General features: G+C 38.1%; 1 protein-coding gene and 1 pseudogene across 5 annotated transcripts in view; both read left to right on the forward strand.

Moving 5' to 3' along the window:
- The window catches only part of SLC12A6 (solute carrier family 12 member 6), a 101903-nt gene that overhangs the window by 26594 nt on the left and 54211 nt on the right, over positions 1-21098 (forward strand). The window lies entirely within an intron of this gene.
- LOC123945242 lies at positions 17468-17590 on the forward strand (annotated as a pseudogene).

Below are 21098 nucleotides of genomic sequence, written 5' to 3' on the forward strand. Positions count from 1 at the left end.
TAAGAGACTATGGACTCTGAAAAACAACCTGAGGGTTTTGAAGGGGGTGGGAGGTTGGGGAACCAAGTGGTGGATAATACGGAGGGCACATATTGCATGGAGCACTGGGTGTTGTGCAAAAACAATGAATACTGTGTCACTGAAAAAATAAATAAATTAATTAAAATTTTTAAAAAACCCCTGCTTAATTAGTTTTGAAGGGAAAAACAGAAACTCAGACTTCCTAACATCTTTCTTTTTTAACTTCATTTGAGAGAGGGAGAGAGAGTGTGCACACAAGCAGGGGTAGAGTGCAGAGGGAGAGTGCAGAGGGAGAAGTAGACTCCCCACTGAGTGGGAAGCCCTGTGCCATGCTCCATCCTAAGACCCTGGGATCATAACCTGAGCTAAGGTAGATGCATAAGCGACTGAGCCACCCAGGCACCGCTCCTAACATCTTTCTTGACTGTTTTCCTCCTTCCCTGTTCAGTTTAGGTGCCCCGTCCTATGTGTTCCCAGCAGCCTGTCCATAAAAATCCTATGAAACACATCTGTATTGCAATTATCTGTTATACTTGTCTCTCTTCCCCCAGCTGACTGACTATAGGTCCTTGAGGATAGAGACCTTGTCATATCATTTGTGTATCTCCAAAACCAGTGAATTGCACATGAGAGACTAGTCAGTGAATAGACTTTTTCTCTGTCTTTTAAATTCACTAAACACATGTTCAGTGCAAATATCATGCCAGGTGTTGTACTTTTTTCCTGAAGGCTACAGGGCACAGAAGTGTAAGTTCACCAAAGGCAGCAGAATGGCTTTGGAGCCAAGGACCTGGCTTTGAATCCCAGTCCTACTAATTATTGCTAATTAAGAGTAGTGATAATTTGTATTAATTATTACTTGAGTGACTTTGAGCAAGTTAAGTTCTCTAACCTTACTTTACTCTTTGATAAAAGGAATAACAGTACCTACTTTACATGGTCGTTGTGAATTACATGGGAAAAATGAATATAAAGCACTTAACACATGTGTGACACAGCATTCAAAAAATAAGAGCTACCTTATACTTATTGTGACTAGTGGTTTAATAAAAACAAAAAGAAACAGCTTTGGGTAACAGGTGATGGAGAGAATAATAATATTGCCTAGAGGAGACTCTAGACAGGTACCTCAGACGTTGGGATACAACTGATTTTGAAGGGATGTCTAGAAAAGATTACAAGTAATATTAAAAACAATAGAAGGTATGAGAAGGAGGTACAGCGCAGGTGGGAAATAAAAATTTGAATTAGCGTATTGGTTGTGTGAAGAGAGCCAAGAGATGAAGCTACTTAAGGAAGGATTATCAATTTCATCTTCTCCTTACTCTATGGGATAGTGAATGTTAATGCCTTTTTAGAGATAAAGAAACCAAGACTGTGGTCAGTAAGTACTTGCCTCCGGCTACCTGGTGAGTGGTAGCAGAGCAGGTGTTCAAACTTCTAAATTTTATGTGCTTCCCATCACACCATGATGCCAATCATAGTTTTTAAAGAGTAAGTTATTTTATATCTTGATGTTAATGTATCCACAGGATTTGGTGTGTTACCAAATCTGTGATAGTTTTTATAGGAACAATGCAACTGAATGTTACTGGTTATTGCATTTACTTAATCAGGTATAAATGTTTCATTCTTTAACTTATTTAAATATTTACTGAGTTTGTTGAAGTATTTCTCTGGAATAATTATTCCAGATCTTCTCCCTAGCTCCTTAGATCTTCTTACAGTGTCCATGGATTAGGCAGATTTCCGCTGCTGGATTTCCCTTGATACAGATAGCAAACTGGAAGATTTCCCCTTCCTTTGAAATAGGATTCTAAGGATAGTTTCAGAATCAGATTTGTAACAGTAAAGAAAGGAACAGGAACCTGTATTGGTATTAAACAGCATCTCCAGACATTAACTGTCAAGTAATCCAAATGGATGGAAAGAGAGACTTTGTGTTAGAGTTTAAATTTTGCTAAGAATCCACAACCTGTTAGACTGCTATTCTGCTTGTTATCCATGAAAGTTTATGTTCTAAAGAAGGTGATGGGACTTCTTTCTTTTACTAACACTGAAATAGGTTGAAGTAGACAAAGAATTTCTTTGTCTTTTCAGGGAGCGCTTCACTGGCTCAGCCGGTAGAGCATAGGACTCCTGATTTCAGGGTTGTGAGTTCAAGCCACATAGTGGGTGTGGAGTCTACTTAAAATTAAAAATTAAAAAATGAAAATTAAAAAATATATATATATTCATTCTGTGGTAAAGATGTAAAAGTGTGTGTGTGTGTGTGTGTGTGTGTGTGTGTGTGTGTGCGTGTGCGTGCCCTTTTAACTATTCAGTGGGGTTTTACCAACCCAACTAAGAACATATCAGATTTGCTGTTTTAAAATACGAGGGTCAAGAGTTTTCCTTAAATATGACTCAGTGAGACATGTTTTTCTGCCTTCCTTGCGAGCCCCTAATATTCCATCATTGTCAGAAAGAACAACTTCCTGAATTTCAATACTCTTAAAAAGAGTTTTTTTAAGAATCTTTCCCCAGTTTTCCTTGCTTCATGTCCGTCCCTCTGTTTACCACCTACTACTTTTGCCCTATAGGGTATATACCAGATTGGAATTCATTTAATGGTATAAAGATAAAATTTCTTCAAAATATATATACATGCATACTGCTTAATATTCTTATGTTCTATACTCAAAGCAACATTTAGTTTAGTGTTATAAAAATATTAAGTGTAGTTGTAGCATATTGTAAAATCCAGTTTCACATTTCAGATTGAATTTAGACATTTGGCATAGGTTACAAAATAGATTGTAAGCTGGTAAACTTTAAAGAATTTAGCATGTATTGGTTTTGCCAGGTTGAAAGAGGAAATGACTTTACATTATGAAATGTCATCAACATTATGGTACTAATTTTTGAGTACCTGGAGTGTACCAGGCATGTTACAAATATTGGCTTATTTAATCCTCACAACATCCAGGACAGGTGACCATTATCCCCAATGTAACAATGAGGAAAATTAGGTGCCAAGAAGTCAGATAGGCTATTATAAGTGATAGACGCGGAATTCAGACGAGGGTCTCTGTGACTTGAAGGCCTTTTTTCTTTTCACTACACCACACTGTGCCTCTACTTTAAATAGTCACATTATTATTTATTGCTCTGTTGTCTCAGTAGTTAGTAATTCTTCTTAGGTTCTGTTTCTTTTGTCTTTGTGTATTTCTCAAAATTAATTGGAAGTTAATTGCTGCTTCTACCTTTTCATGTATTAGATTTTTTTCAGCTTTGGTGTAGAATATTTCCACATGTGGAATACTCATTCAAATGATGCTGAAAATTGAGAAATCTGAACAAGCAATGAAACTAGTTTACTCTGACAGTCCTTTACTAGCCCTCTGCTTCTGAAATTTCTAGGGAGATGTATACTTATCAGTGAGATAGGAATAGAGGCTTCATTAAAGACTATGTGTTAATGATGGGCATATGGAATAAGTGAAATAATCTTAATATAACTTTTAAGACTATATATACTACTGAGTGTATCAAAGAGGTGTTTATTTTAGTGTATTAGAAAAAATTATATTTCTTTTCATGGATCTTATTCTTAGAATGAGCTACATAAAAAGACAAGTCTGTTTAGAGAAAAATGCTAATATAGGTAGAGCAAAGATATGGTAAGGATTGAATATGGCTGCATAAATAGTGGAAATGATTTTGATCCATTCCATACCTTCACATAATAAATTAGGTTTCCTTTTCTTTCCTGTGGGTTCCTTCCACTGCAGCAAGCCTTTGGTGACAGGTGATTTCGATGGTTTTATTAAGAATGGTGAACCTGTAGTAAGAGTCCTTTCCAAAAGCTGTCTTTATCTTTCCCCCATCACATCACCTTTGTTCATATATTTTTCATCTGAACTCTTTTTCTCTTGTGCCTACTTCCTGTGGACCACAAAAAAATGTACAGACTCACATCATCTGAAGACCAAGATGATTTGCCTGATCCTCTACCCCCACTTTGATTATTGCATCAATCCATATCCATCAGCACATATACTTGGTAGTATGGCCTGAACCTGGAATAGCTTTGTAATTATTTTCATATCTCTTCAACCATATTGTGAATTATATGAGGGCTAGGGATAGCATGTTAATATTTTTTTGAAAATTATTTTTATTTTATTATGGAAAATTTCAAACTCACAAAAGCTCAGTGACTTTCTGTTCATACATCTTACCTGTTGGTGTTTTTCTTTATCTTTAGAGATATGAGCTCTTTGTGATTTAAATTGCAAATATTTTTCCCCACTAATATTTCTTTTAAAGTTTTATTAAAGTAGGGGGATAGGGAGAGGGTGGTGGGGTTATGGACATTGGGGAAGGTATGTGCTATGAAGTATGTAAACCTGGCAATTCACAGATAATAATACATTATTGTTAATGTATTATTAATACATTATATGTTAATGTACATTGTATGTTATATGGGGCTGGGGCTAATAATACATTATATGTTAATAAAAAATTAAAAATTATAAAAAAATAAAGTTTTATAGAAGTATAGCTGATATACAATAGATATTTAAATACATATACATATTTAAAGAATACATTTTGATGAGTTTGACATCTATATATAACCCTGAAACAGTTACCATAATCAAGATAATGAACATTTCCATTGCCTCCAAAAGTTTCCTTGTACCCTTTTGTAACCCACTCACTTAATTCCTTGGTCTCCAGGCAACCACTGATCTGCTTTCTATCATTATACATGAGTTCACATTTCCTAGAATTCTATATGAATGGAATAATAGAGAATGTACTCTCCTTTGTCTGACTTCCTTTATGTAACATAGTTATTTTATGATTCATTCCTCCATCTAGTCATTATCCTTTAAGTCCAAGTAACATTAAGATCTTCTTTCTCTCTCAGAGCTTAATATTACGGGCAGTGGTTGAAAATGATAGAACCCACAGATATTTGGACTTAACAGAGGCTTTTTAATTTTTTGACCTATTTGCCAGGATTTGAGTGTTTTTAGTATTACTTTGTAAACAAAATGTACTTTTCAGAGGAGGTTCTGGGAAGGTGAAATCCCACCATCCCTCTGTTCCTGATTCCAACCTGCCTTATATGACCCTTATTCTACATAATTATTCCTTATTCCAGCCTTATGTGAGCCAGATGGCCCCTGGATCCAGTGACCAGTTAGGTGCAAGTGAGCCCTGGGCTCTGTGGGTGATCTGTCAGCGAGAGATGGCACAGGACTTGTTCCTCAGGGGCTGGAAAAGAGCCTTGGATGAGTATAACAATGGCAGATCCAGGAAAGAGCTTGACTTGGTATAGATCCATGGACTCTTGGAGGAGAGAAGAAAGGAAAAGAGCCAGGGGACTGATATCTCTCTTTCTGAGGCTGGGAGATGTAAGGTGACCTGAACCCCGGGGCGGTGGGGGGGACGGACTTCCTCGTGGGCCTGCACAAGGCTTGCTGGCTGGACTGCCCACCTACAGGCATTGCGCCTGCTTTGTCTCTTCATTCTCTGGAGACTGCTCCCACTCACTCGTGGTCCTTTGACAATGAAACCTAAGCCCCTCTGAGATAATAAAGGAGAAGAGCCCATGTCGGGAAGCCAGGCAACCAGAAAGAGAAAGATCACTTAGAATAAACAGTGTGGTAGAGTAGCTAAATAGAAATGCTGAAGGAGACAGTAACTTGAATATGAAAATAATAAATAATAGAAGTATTTAAGGAAGTTCAAGTGAAATGCAAAAAAAGAGTTTATAGAGCAAAAAAATGTAATTTCCCAGCTAAATACTTAATACTGTCTGACTCTCAATCCATGTATAAACACTTTTTTTATATTTTAATTTTATTTTTTATAAACACTTTTAAAAAATATACTATCTCCATTAAAATGTTAACACTGTAAGGGCAGGAACTTTTTCTTCTATATACACTGCTAATCTCTTGTCAACACCCAATGCCTAGAACACTTTCTTGGCACATAGTAAGCATGCAGTGCATAGTAGTTGACTAAAGGAATGAATATGTGATCATTTATTGGCCTGGCAGACTTAGTGGAAGAAATATTTCAAAGCACAGAGCCAAAATTACAAAGAAATTGAAAAAAAAGAGACTGGGAGTGTAGATTCAGGGCACCCAACATGGCTAATATAAGTTCCAGAAAAAGAAACAAATGTAAAAGAAGCAATAATTAAACGAACAGAAAAAAATTTGTGAGGTAAAGACTTCAGTGTGCAGAAAGAGGTTCCAGGGAAGATCAGTGATGAAAAACTCAAATTTAGGGTTATTCTGTAAATTTTTTGAACTGTAAGGATTCATCTTGGAGGCATCTAGATAAAACAGGATATTATCTATAAAGTGTCAGACTGGTATCATAATTCTAATCCGTGGCACTGGAAATTAGGAGACAGTGGAAGAGTATCCACAGATTACCAAGAGAAAAAGACTGTTAATAACAAATCCTTATTTGTAGTGAAGATATCTCCACAAGTGAGATGCATGTTACATAGAGAATGTTACTACTTAAACCCTTAAATATTTAGAGTATGTTACTACTTAGCCCCTTAAATATTCTGAGAATATTTATAAGATAATAATAAGAAGAAGAAAGGATTTTCATCAAAATAAATGGGGTGGAAGAGAGATCACATTCGGGGCGGGGGGGATAGAAATAGTAGGAAATGACTCTCCTGGGAATGTGTGGTATAAATGCTAACCAAAGGGACATACTTCAGGGAACAATTCAATAGTAATTGTGATGTAGAAGTACTAAATGAGTTAAAGGAAAACCTCAAAATTATGGGAGGAAAAGCTTTTCAAATGGAGATGAGAGAAAAAAAGTTCCAATAAGCACATAAAAAGTTGTTCCAACATCATTAGTCATCAGGGAAATGGACATTAAAACCACAGTGAGATACCACTTCACATCTATGAGGATGGCTCTAATAAAAAGATGGACAATTACAAGTGTTTGACAAGGGTGTGGAAAAAACTGAAGCACTCATATTTATGGTGGGAACATAAATGGTGTAACCACTTGGGAAAATAGATTGCCAGCTCCTCAAAAAGTTAGAAATAGAGTTACCATATGGCCCAGTGATTCTGTTCCTAGATATATGCCCAAAAGAAATGAGAATATATGTCCACACAAAAACTTGTATGGGAATGTTCATAGCAGCATTATTTACAGTAGCCAAAAATAGAGAAATAACCCAAATGTCCACTAATTGATGAATATATAAATGAAATGTGGTATATCCACATAATAGAATATTATTTGGCAATAAAAACCGGGTGAAATACTGGGGCGCCTGGGTAGTTCGTGGGTTAAGCCTCTGCCATTGACTTAGATCACGATCTCAGTGTCCTGGGATCAAGTCTTGCATCAGGATCTCTGCTAGGCAGGGAGCCTGCTTCCCCCTCTCCCTCTGCCTGCCTCTCTGCTGACTTGTGATCTCTCTCTCTCTCTCTCTGTGAAATAAATAAATAAAATCTTTTTTAAAAAGTAAATAAAAATCAAATCAGGTGAAATACTGATATATCCTACTATATGAATGAACCTTGAAAACATTATGTGAAGTGAAAGAAGCCAATCACAAAAGAAATTATTATACAATTATTTATATGAGATGTCCAGAATAGGCAAATTTAGAAAAAGGAAAGTAGGTGTAGTGACTTTGGACTGGGTAAGGTGGGGGAGTGAGATGGAGATTGACTGCTAATGGATATGGTGACCAAAATGTAAAATTAGATTGTGATGGCAGTTGCACAACAATGCAAATATATTAAATATTGAATTGAACACTTAACAGGTGAATTATGTAGTATGTAAATCCTATCTTAATAAATTTTTTAAAAGGTTTTATTTATTTTTTTGACAGAGAGGGAGCACAAGCAGGGGGAGTGGGAGAGGGAAAACGGGCTTTCTGTAGAGCAGGGAGCCTGATGCAGGGCTCAGTCCCAGGACCCTGGGACCATGACCAGGGCTCGATCCCAGGACCCTGAGATCATGACCTGAGCCGATCACTGAGCCACCCAGGCGCCCCTATGTCATTTCTTTATACAAATCTGAATTCCAAACCAAAAAAAGTGGCCTTCTAAGAACACTTCTCTTGCTTGGCACACTCTGCTAGACAGCACTGTTTCCTCAAGGGTCTCTATTAATTTAATATGTACACTTGACATACGCATCAGAATTTAAAGGATATTTTTGGTGAGCACTCAGCATTGGTGGCAGATCTGCCTGTATGACCTAGTGTCTCCTTCCACTTCTTCTGTCTAGAGCCCATTGTCTCCCAGTGCCATCAGGTTGACATCTGGCAACATCAGGCTGTCCCCCTCCCTGCACTACAGGGGGTTTCTGCTGCAAGAGTCAGGATTGAATGGCCTAGATAAGACTCATGACTAGTCCTGGTTCTTGGTCTGCTCCAGCTTCAGCTACTTGCCTACTGGCTGCTATTGTCTTGCCACCTTTTCTTCAAAACAAATCTGATGGATCAGAAGGAAGATTGCTAAATGAATTCTCAATCATTTTTTTCAGAATTTGTGTATAGTGTTCTCTAATCCCGTTGACTCTGCATTTTTACTACTTTCTGCCTTTACTACTCTTCTTCCCCTTTTAGTGTTTGGTTTTGTTGGGGAAAATTGACATGACAGCATTGCTGTCATCGTTCTTTCAATGATTTTTTTTCTGTTTCCTTCTGTGTTTGCACTTCGTTCTACTCACTATTATTTCCAGGACCTGATCGCAGTTCCTCTCTCTTTTCACTGACTTCTAGGAAAGTTTATCCTTTTATCTTCAATTTTGTGTTTTGATGATGGCTTTAAAATTTTTATTTCCATTATTAACTTTTTATTGAAACTAGTCCTGAATTTCTATCTCTGGGTATTTTTCTTTGAAATTAGCTCATCATCCGTCAATGAACAAGCATACACTGAGTATTTTATATCATGTACAAGCTACTGCTACGTTACAAAGAGCTCTGATTGTCACAGCAACACTAAGACAAAGTTCTGGGCCTCTGAAAATGGCAGATAGGACCCTGACCCTCCACACACCACCACCCGTGGATTGACTTACTGGGCCTCTTCTTATTCTCTTTTTCTTTCTTTCTTTCTTTCTTTCTTTCTTTCTTTTTTTTTTTTAAGATGTTATCTGTTCAATTTTCAGAGAGAGAGAGAATGCACAAACAAGCAGGGGGTGCAAGAGATGGAGGGTGAGAAGCAGGCTTCCTTCTGAGCAGGGAGCCTGATATGGGACTTGATCCCAGGACCCCAGGACCATGACCTGAGTCAAAGGCAGATGCTTAGCTGACTGAGTCACCCAGGGTCCCTCATTCTCCTCATTCTCTTTTCTTTTTTTTTTTTTTTAAGATTTTATTTATTTATTTGACAGAGAGAGTGTGATTATAAGTAGGCAGAGAGAGAGGGAGAAGCAGGCTTCTTGCTGAGCAGAGAGCCCGACGCGGGGCTCAATCCCAGGATCCTGAGTTCATGACCTGAGCTGAAGGCAGAGGCTTAACCCACTGAGCCACCCAGGTGCCCCCCTCATTCTCTTTTCTTTAAAAAAATTTTTTTTGGTTTACTTTTTCCTCTATTTCTCAATCTTGGCAGCTGTGTTGCTGGGGTAGAGACATGGGGGTGGTTATCTCACAGCTATGAAAATTGGTGCCACCAAAAATTCATTTCCAACTTCAACTGTACTGTTAACACTATTCAGAAATCCTTCTGAGTCATCCCAGTTAGCCTCCTTTCAGTTCCTCATGAAACTTAAAATGTTTGTTAGGCCCCCAGTCCCTCCATTCTCTTATATTCAGCACATGACTGAAGTTATACTTTTCAGAGTAAACTTCAATTTCAAAACGCCTCTTCCCAACACCCATATTGACACCTGTCCTTTGCCTTCATCCTTCTTAGGTAACACTCACCTGTACACCTGTGCTCTAGAGCTTTTCTTGTGTTTTCTGTATTGGCTCTTTCCCCTCACTGTAGTAAAACACTCCCTCATCCCTTTCTTTGCCCCTCTTTCCCTCTCTTGCACCACTTGTTGACCATTTAGTCTTCAAAATATTTCTCAAATCTGCCCTCTTCTCCCCATCCTCACTGCTAATACATTAGTTCAGGATAGTTCATTGTTACTTCTTGTCTAGCCTCCTAAAGCCACCCTTATAGTAGCGCCCAGAGGAATTTTTCTCAAATATAAATCTCATCCTTTTACTCCCCCATTTAAAATACTGTATTGTCTCCCCATTGCCTGCAGAATAAAGTTGATTCTGCTTAGCAGGTCATACATGTCCCTTCATAATCTAGAACATTCCAACTTAACAGTCTCCTTAAGGGGCGCCTGGGTGGCTCAGTTGCTAAGCATCTGCCTTTGGCCCAGGTTATGATCCCAGGTGCTGGGATCGAACCCCACATCAGGCTCCCTGCTTAGCAGGAAGCCTGCTTTTCGATCTCCCACTGCCCCTGCTTGTATTCCCTCTCTTGCTCTCTCCATCAAATAAATAAAATCTTAAAAAAAAAAAAAAAAAAAAAAAACAGTTACCTTAAGACTGACTTCAAACTTAACTTCTTCCTTGACGGCTTCTCCATTACATTCTTCAGGGAATGTAATGTATTTTACACACTCCCATATGTCTTTGTCTGTACCTCTACTATATAGTACTTTAATCATCATGATGTAATTGTTTTACCCATATGTGCTATAAATTCCCAAGAATAGCTACTGTGTTCTGTTCTTTGTGTATCCCCAAGTGCCTAGCATATAGGATTGACACATACAGGTGCTTAGTAAATATTCTCTAAAATAATATGCTGATTAATGAAAAGATAATACAAGGCAGTGTATGCCCAACAATTCAGAAGAAGGTTAAAGCTGATAGAAAATTAAACCTCAGGGTAGGCCCCAAAAAAGAAGTAATTGAGTTGGCCCTTTAAAGGATATACAACTCAGATAAGTAGAAAAGAAAGAAAAGGAAATTTTCAATGAAAAATTGACATAATCAAAGATACATGGGTCTGTGGCATGCCTGGGTGGCTCAGCTGGTTAAGCATCCCAACTCTTGATCTCAGCTCAGGTCTTTATCTCAGGGTCCTGAGTTCAAGCCCAACAAATGATAAGGTTAGAGAGAAGTAAGCTAGTGCTACATTATAAAAGGATTTGAAAGACAGGATGAGGTTTTTGGAGTTAATCCTGTAAGCCAAGGGATCCAAACAAGTAAACCAGTGTCTACTATAGGTGTTTAATCCGTTAGCCTCTGCTACCACCAGTACCCCCATGCCCCGCCTGGGACTTCACAGTAGGAATGGAGGCAGAACCTACAAAGACAGTCCTTTCCTTTTCTTAGAGGGACTTGAACCAGTACCCACATATGATGCCTGGATATAAGTAAGTGGGAATGATCATATCTTCACAAAGTTGTTGGGAACTCCTGGCATTGTCATTAGGAGACCTTTGAAAGTGTTTTGTTTTTTAAGCAATGAAGCAACCTAATAAAGACAGAATTTAGGATTATTAGTATGAAGGGAAATACAGGATTGTTTGAAGTTGGGAGAATTGGTGACAGGGAGAATAATTGAGCTATTTCAGTGGTCCAGGCTGGAAAGGACAAGAATCTAAATGCTGGCAGTGCAGTGGAAAAGAAGAGATGGGTATGGAAGCCACACTGACTGGATTTCATGAATGAGGGAAGGGAAAGAATCAAAAGTTGGAAACAGGGGCGCCTGGGTGGCTCAGTGGGTTAAAGCCTCTGCCTTCGGCCCAGGTCATGATCTCAGGGTCCTGGGATCGAGTCCCATATCGGGCTCTCTGCTTGGCGGGGAGCCTGCTTCCTCCTCTCTCTCTGCCTGCCTCTCTGCCTACTTGTGATTTCTCTCTGTCAAATAAATAAATTAAAAAAAAAAAGTTGGAAACACATATGCTGACTAGTTCTTATTAATCACTTTTTTAATCAATGACAAATTCTTTGTTCTGTCAATTTAAGTGTAATATATTAGGTACAATGTAGTTGTATGTATTATACTATAGACCAATATATAATATTATGTTATATATCATTATATATTGGTTATAATATATACCACATATTGTGTAAAGGTGTATTATTAGATGTAATAATTCCTGTTATGTCTCTCGAATTTCTCCATTAGCTGTGTCCTGACTGTAAATCCCTCTGTTTAGAATTTCTCCCCTTCTCCATTTCTCTTCCCCTTCTTCTTTTTGATAAACTAACCATCCTTCAAGTTTTGGCTCAGTTATTCCTTGATACCATTCCTGACTGCTTTATTTTGTTTTCTTTCCTTTTTGATTCCCACAATATTTGTACCTATACTGTAACAATTATTTTTATTTTTTCATAATTGTATAATTCCTCTCCAAACTTCTTGAGAAGAAAGGGTAACTCTTTCAGTATCTGTAGTGCCTAGCACAGTACCTGACACATGGTAGGCATTCAGAGTATCAGATGAATTAATAAAAACAATCCTATAGATCATATTAGAGGGGTTGTTAGCACATGGATCCATTACAGCGGTCTAATAATGATTATGCCTGCCTGTGTCTAATAACTCTGGCATTTATTTCATTTTGCATATTGCACTTGTTTCCTGGCCTGAAACACTGCTTTTGTTTTTAGACTTCCATGTAGAGAATTTCAGTTGTTTTCCATCTGCTTTAAACTCCAAGACTTTTGCTAATATGACTCTAGTCTTCTAAGCAAACCATTCCAGACCTGTGCCATGTTTATTCTGCTCCTGAGATTTTGAGTTCTCCATGATTTTTAAGGTTTTTAAAAGTTCCTACTGAAAGCACATATGCCTCTATCCATGTTGCTCCTCTCCTTTGGACCCTTAACAGCACTAAAGGCTGTACCACAGGTTATTGGCTCTACCACCTTGGGCAAATCATTTCAGCTTCCTCTGAGCTAGTTTCTTCTGGAACATGGGAAAATTTTCTCCTCAGAGGTTTGCTGTGCAGATTTGGTATGATGATGGTAGGACATGTGCTCTAAAATGAGTCATTTAGAGACTGCCTTTATGATCTTTCCATTTTTATGTATCATCTTTGCGTTTAATATTTTTTTCTTAAATTGAATCACTGAAAGGAGCTTTATCACTAAATGAAATACCAGCATGCTTGCCACTCCATAAATAGAGAATAAAATAAAAATAGATGTAATATAAATGGTATTAATCTTGCTAGATACTGTTGCCAAGCAGAGGCTCTTAGCCTATTAAAAAAAGATCAGGGGGAGGCAGTGCATCTTACCGGGATAAGTGGTATTTTTTTTGTTTTTTTAAGATTTTAGTTAGTTATTTGTCAGAGAGAGAGCAAAAGCAGGGGGAGCAGCAGACAGAGAGAGAAGTAGTGTTCTCTGAGCCCAATGTAGGATTCAATCCCAGGACCCTGGGATCATGACCAGAGCTGAGGGCTGACACTTAACTGACTAAGCCACCCAGGCGTCCCATAAGTGGTGTTTTTACTGATCACTGTTAGTTCCAAACATTATTTTGTTGATTTGTAATTTAATTATTTTATAAATATCTTGTTGTAATTTCCTAATTTATTTTCCTGGATAATGAAAAGTTCATTATATTACTAATATTCATTCTTATACCTACTTTTTATGACCAGCATAATGTAATAGAAAATCGGAATCCAGGTTCAAGCCAGTCTTTGAAATTTATGGACAGTATATCCTGGCCAAACCATTGAACCTAACTTAGCTTTAGCTTCTTTATAGGTGTCCTACCTATATCACAGAGTTATCATGGGAATCAAATGAAGTATGTGAAAATATTTTTAAAACTATAAAATGTTATTAAACATAAAATGCCATTATTACTACCATTCATTTTTAGTTTCTTAAGTTGAATTTGGCTCTTCAACTAATTTGTGAGTCTTTTTAAAATTATTATTGATTTGAAAAAAAATTGTTATTCATTTGAGAGAGAGAGAGCACAATCAGTAGGAGAGGCAGAGGGAGAGGGAGAAGCAGACTCCTTGCTGAGCCCGGTGCTTGACATCGGGCTTGATGTGGGGCTGGATCCCAGTACCTGGAGATCATGACCTGAGCTGAAGGCAGATGCCCAGCCATCTGAGCCACCCATGCACCCCTAGCTTGTGAGCTTCTTAATGTCAGGAAATACCTCTTTTATTTTTTTGCAGTATCCAACACAGCTTTAGGTGTATTTAAAACTTACTGAATTAAGAAGTCATTAATAAACTTGTGTTGGGAATATAATACAGACACTCCTGGACAATTACTATTGTAATTATTTTATCAGAAAGTCCCAAATCATATGTTATTGCATATTTAGTCCAAACTATCAATGTATCAAATTTCAAAATAAGGGTGACTTAAATTATTAGTGTCACATGACTGTACAGTTTTAATCAATGTGTATACCAACCCAAAGATTCACCCATATTACTTCTTTTTTTTTTTAATTTTTTTTAATATTTTATTTATTTGACAGAGAGAAATCACAACTAGGCAGAGAGGCAGGCAGAGAGAGAGGAGGAAGCAGGCTCCCTGCGGAGCAGAGAGCCCGATGCGGGGCTCAATCCCAGGACTCTGGGATCATGACCTGAGCCGAAGGCAGAGGCTTTAACCCACTGAGCCACCCAGGCGCCCCCCCATATTACTTCTTAAGTACTGTTGTACTTCAAAATGTTTAAAGTTCTAAAAAATATCTCTTGCTACCTAAATTCTAATTTAATCATGATAATTTGCAACACTGAGTTTTTATTATTTTTCTTAAGGATCATTCCTTGGGTCATCTCAATTTTCTTAACAATTACCTTTTACTGAGTATCTACCATCTCTAATCCTCACAATAATTTTCTGTGGTGTAGTATTATTCTTGTTGCGTAGATAGTAAATCAAGGCTAAGAAATATTAAAGCATTTTTGCAGAGTTACACAAATAGCATATATAAAGCTAGGATCTCAGCTGAGCTTCATCTGCTTCCAGATCCTGTGTTCTCTTTTCATTGTGCCTCATATTTGCTCCAGGATGGCTGCACAGTTGTCACAGTGTGCCCCCTCTCCCCACTCCATTCACCATCACCATCATCACTCTTCTCCCAGCCTCCCACACTCAGGAAACAGCAACCCTGTGTGTCTAATTGTTCTTGGAAAGAACTTTGACTTATTTCTCTGCACCCCACCCCTACCACCTCCAGTCAGTCAGTGCGCTAACTTTGTGAACCCAGCCTGTGAGCTCTACTCACCAGCTCTGGTACTTCTGACCATATCCAGACTATCATTACCTTTTCTTGGGCCATTACAAAAGCCTTCTGTGTCCTACTTTCTCACTTGCCTCCTGCAGTCTATTCTCCAGACAACAGCTAGGGTGAGCATGTTAAAGCATAAATCAGAACCTTCCAGTGGCTTCTGAGCTCACTCAAAGTAAAACCCAAAGTCCTCACTGTGTCCCACAAGACCCCACTGTGTCCTACAAGGACATGCACCTGCTTCAGGGTCTTTGCACCAACCATTCCCTCTGCCTGGAGTGTTCTTCCTACAGATATTTGTATGGCTAGCTACCTCATTTCGGGTTTCTGGTCAAGTACCACATCTGAGAGACCTTTTTTAGACTCAGTATCTAAACTAGCATGCAAACCATGCCCCCACTAATCCTTCCATTCTCTTATTCTGCTTGTCGATATGTTTTAGAACTCATCACTCTTGACATATATGTTGCTTTTTGATCATGTGAGCTCTTTAGTGGCAGGGGTTTTGCTACTGCATTTCTAGTAATTAGAATAGTATTTAAGGTGCTCAAAAAATTTTATTGAGTAAGTGAATGAAAAGAACTACACATATAGAGTAACATGGACATGGCCTCTGAAGACAAGCTCAACAATTCTCATTGTGGAAGATCTCATCACTCTCTCCACCATGGATTTCACCATCCTCACTACAGCCATTACCATGTCTTCCTAAGACTCCTGCAGTAGACTCCTAATTGTTTCCCCCATTTCTGCTCTTCCTCCTTCCACAGTGCATCCTTCAACCATTAACTGAAGAGTTAATCAGACCTGTCTTGGGGCTTTTAAAACCTTCCAGTTGTGTCACCTCACTTTCATAGTAAAATTTACACTCTTCACCATGGTCTGCAATACTACAAGCAGGTATCTTCTACCTAGTTTGAGAACTTTTTTTTTAAACTGCTTTCTTCCTCATTGTGCTTTAGCCACATTAATGTTTCCTAAACATACCAAGGTTATTCCCATCTGAAGGTCTTTGCATGGCTACTTCTCTGATCAGTCCTCTTCAAGATCCTTCAAGATCATATGTCTGTCTTCTTTACATGCAAGTCTCATCATAAAGGTTACCTCCTCAGAAAGGCCTTTACTATCCACCCAATACAAAATAGCTTCCCTATTCACTTAATTTTGGTTTATGATAAATTTTATAAAGAAAATAATTTTGATTATTAATTGTCTTTCATTCTTTTAAGATTTTATCTATTTATTTGGCAGAGAGAGAGAGAGACAGTAAGAGAGGGAATACAAGCAGAGGGAATGGGAGAGGGAGAAGCAGGCTTCCTGCAGCCCAGATGTGGGGCTCAATGTGGGGCTTGATCCCAGGATCCTGGAATAATGACGTGAGCCAAAGGCAAACACTTAACAACTGAGCCACCCAGGTGCCCCAATTTTCTTTTATTCTTTATTTCCCCATATCTGCATGAGAACAGGAAATTTGTCTTAAGTATTTGTTGCTCTATCCCTAGCACCTAGAACAATGTCTGAGACTTCTTAATCATTAATTTAGGTGAATCTGTGAATGAAGATTTAGAATAGTCATCTGGGCACTTTATAAATAGCAAAATCTCAGGCTTTTCCCATGAGATCAAGTCAATTAGGGCTAGTTATATGATCCAGGAATTTGTAGTTTAACAAATAACTCCAGATGATTCTTTTGACTGGCATATTTGGAGAATACTGGCTTAATGGTAATATTGCTAAGTGAAAAGAATAAGTAAATGGCAGTGATGATTCAAGGAGTTATCATTTAACCCTGGTATACTGAAATGAATTTGTTGAACATTTCCCAGAGTGTATACAATAGAACACTAATTACATAAGATGTGTGGTCATGAATGAATTATGTCCTCTGATGTATTTAAAAATGCCAAATACTATATTCTTTTGGAGATTTAGTTAGGCAGCCATTAGCATATTAAAGGGTCTGAGAAATTAAACATTATAGGAATTTACTTGAGTGTTAAATATATTTACCAAGTTTGTTTACCACCCCTCCCCCAAATCATTTTCTCACCAAATATCTATTAACATACTGAAGAAAATGGGTGGTACAAGAAATACAGTACTTGGTTCACAACTACAGTAGCTTATTCTCTCCATGATTAGCTGTCTACACAAATCACTCACATGACTGATGGTTTGGACTAGACAGAATCCTAACAATCGCTTCTCGGCCTTTTGGCTAAGATCAAGTGTAGACAGAATCCTAACAGAAATTATGTTTTTTGGCAGAAGTATATTCTATATATCTTTTTAAAAATATGTTCTTGCTATAATAAAAATTCAGATAAGGATCTTTTGATTCTCTTTTGTTGGGTAGGCTAGAAATATAAAAAAACTAATGATTTACTAACTTCCGTATGCATCGCTTTACATTTCCATCTCACAGATAAATTATTTTGCCTACAATTGCTTTATGTTTTTCACCCACTTCTTTATTTAAACCCAATTAATTACATGTAAATTTTTCTAGGTCTTTCTGGTCTCATTGCAATAAGTTCGAAATATATATAAAGAAGATAGGCTTCTTCACAAAACAAACTGGGGGTTGCTGGGGGGAGGTGGGATTGGGAGAGGGGGAGGGGGCTATGGACATTGGGGAGGGTAAGTGCTATGGTGAGTGCTGTGAAGTGTGTAAACCTGGCGATTCACAGACCTGTACCCCTGGGGATAAAAATACATTATATATTTATTAAAAAAAAAAAATTTGGCAGGGGAGGCGAACCATAAGAGACTATGGACTCTGAAAAACAACCTGAGGGTTTTGAAGGGTCAGGGGTGGGAGGTTGGGGGAACAGGTGGTGGGTAATGGGGAGGGCACGTTTTGCATGGAGCACTGGGTGTTGTGCAAAAAGAATGAATACTGTTACGCTGAAAAAATAAATAAAATGGGGAAAAAAAAATAAAGAAAGAAAGAAAGAAGATAGGCTTTTTCAGATTTTAGCTTATTTCAGCTTGTTTTCCTTCTTGGAAAGGTACCCATATAGATACCCATATGGTACCCATATATGGTACCCATATAGAGAGGCAGAATCTAGTAAGTGTGAATGTTAGAGTAATTATCTTTGATTCCATTTTTGATCCACTTTGCCTAATTCTGAGTCAGAAGGGTTTCTTATCATAATGTTACTTTGGTTTTTTAAAAGTTGGAGTCCAAAGAATTAGGAATGTGTTAAGACTGGTGATTTCAGGTATTTTGTATCTTTGTATTCAAGGTATGTCTCGATAATATAGACTATAATGAGCCTATTGTCATCATGCATATGCACTTGACCATGCCTCTTTTTCTAGATAATTAGGCCTAACAGTTTCCACTATTGATTGTGTTACTTAATGAAACTACTGATACTACCTTTAATGAAGACTAAAACCTGCTACGCTGAGTTTCAGATGCAAGGTACAAGCTAGCCTTTATTTGCTTCAAATTCTCTACCAAGAATGGTAGATGAAGTAATTAGCAAAGGCAATTCAGAAAAAGGCTATTGCTATGGGCAAAACTAATGGGAGATAATAAGGCTCTTCAGAAAAACTATTTACAGAGACAATTTTGCAAGCGGGTACCACCCACAATCATTTTTCTCTCTATTCTCCAAGGCACATGACAAGAAACTAAATAATATCTCCATTCTTTACCATTTACCCAGGATAAATGAAATATACTGAGAAAGTGCCCATTTATAAAACTACTATATCATTTCTGTAACAAGGAAATACTTTCAGGTCATTTTTCTGATTGTATTTACATGTGAAAAGGTACATGCTTCTATTTGTACTACCAATTTTGACTGATAGAGTATCAAAGGCTTTTGAGTATAACCTGGTATAACCTTTTGAGTTATAACCTGTGAGTAGCTTAGTTTATAAAGGCCATCAAAGGTAAAAATAGTCATATTATTGGCAAGTTGTTTCTATTACAGGAAGTAATTTGGTTAAAATAAATGTCATTTTGAGTAATGTTTAGGACAACTCCCAGTCTTTGGCAAACTTGGGTGTGCCCTCACCAGTGACATAGCAGGAAAAATGTTAAATGGGAGAGTTCAGACATTAGGCAATAGACAGATGACATAACAGACATATCTCAGAGCAGTATTATCATTTTGATTACACAATTTGGACTGCATACCCAGAAACACCCCTCAACTTAAAAGCATTTACCAATTGTGATTTTTATAGGCATGGCTAATTTCATTCTCATGGATTCTGAATCTGTTTACTCCTAGATTTGCCCTTGTTTTGGGTTTTATGTGTATCAGTGAAGTACTGGCAAGTTCTTGGAGATTAGTCTTCAAATTACCAAAGAAGTACTAGATAAAGGTTGCCCTACCTTCCTTCAATTATAAAAAATGAAAAACAGAAATCCAAGTTGAACTTGCAGGGAACTACACAAAGAGTAATTTCTACTCATCTCAAACATAGGAGGGTGTTCAAAGGAAGAGGCCTGGCCTGTGTAGAAAATGCACGTATGGCATGTGCGCACAGCTTAGAAGGCAAGAGAGTATATAGTAAAGAAGGAGGTAATTGGTAAGAGAAAAATTGTTTGTATTTCCCCATTTAAAATCATATCTATTCTGCCCAAGTTAACTGAGATGTTTTTCTATTTTTACTCATAGATTCCCTGGCAATTCCAAATAACTTGTTTTAGGCTATTTTTCTTTTCTTTTTTAAAAGATTTTATTTATTTATTTGACAGAGATCACAAGTAGGCAGAGAGAGAGGGGAAGCAGACTCCCTGCTGAGCAGAGAGCATGTTGCGGGGCTTGATCCCAGGACACTGAGACCACGACCTGAGCCACCCAGGTGCCCCTAGGCTATTTTTCATTTCAGGACAAAAAAGTTAGAATTATAGAGTACCAAGAAACATGAAGATAGGTCCCCAAAGCCTAAGATTATCTCTCTAAGTTTTCTCTTTTGACAATAGTATGCCATGTCTTTGGCCACTTATTAACAGCATTCATCTTCTGAAATATAAATATTCTTTAAAGATTTTTTATTTCTTCATCTGAGAGAGAGAGCAAGCAAAAGCACAAGCAAGGGCAGGAGCAGAGGGTGGGAGAGAAGCAGACTCCACACTGAGCAGGGAGCCTGATGTGAGGCTAGATCCCTGCACCCCGGAATCATGACCTGAGCTGAAGGCAGATGCTTAACCAACCACCCCTCAACTATAACTATTAAGAGATTCTAAGCTTTGCCCCATCCCAACATACATAAGAGGCATTCCCATTAATGACAGTGTCTGAGAATCGTAATCTTAAAAAGGATTGTTGATATGATTTTAGGGGAAAAAATAGATGGTGCCGGTAATTTCTCAAGCTTTTCCTTTGGAATCACTAGAGTAGAGCTAGATGATGACCATAGTTATTCTGGTTCTGAAACTGTGATTTTTTTTTTAAAAGATTTTATTTATTTAATTGACAGACGGAAATCACAAGGAGGCAGAGAGGCAGAGAGAGAGAGGAGGAAGCAGGCTCCTTGCTGAGCAGAGAGCCTGATGCGGGGCTCGATCTTAGGACCCTGGAATCACGACCTGAGCTGAAGGCAGAGGCTTTAACCCACTGAGCCACCCTGGCGCCCCATTTTTTTTAAAGATTTTATTTATTTATTTGACAGACAGAGATCACAAAGTAGGCAGAGAGGCAGGCAGAGAGAGAGAGAGAGGAAGGGAAGCAGGCTCCCTGCTGAGCAGAGAGCCCGATGCGGGGCTGGATCCCAGGACCCTGAGCTCATGACATGAGCGGAAGGCAGAAGCTTAACCCACTGAGCCACCCAGGTGCCCCTGAAACTGTGATTCTTTCT

The sequence above is a fragment of the Meles meles genome, chromosome 6 (assembly GCF_922984935.1).
Source record: "Meles meles chromosome 6, mMelMel3.1 paternal haplotype, whole genome shotgun sequence".
NCBI lineage: Eukaryota > Metazoa > Chordata > Mammalia > Carnivora > Mustelidae > Meles > Meles meles.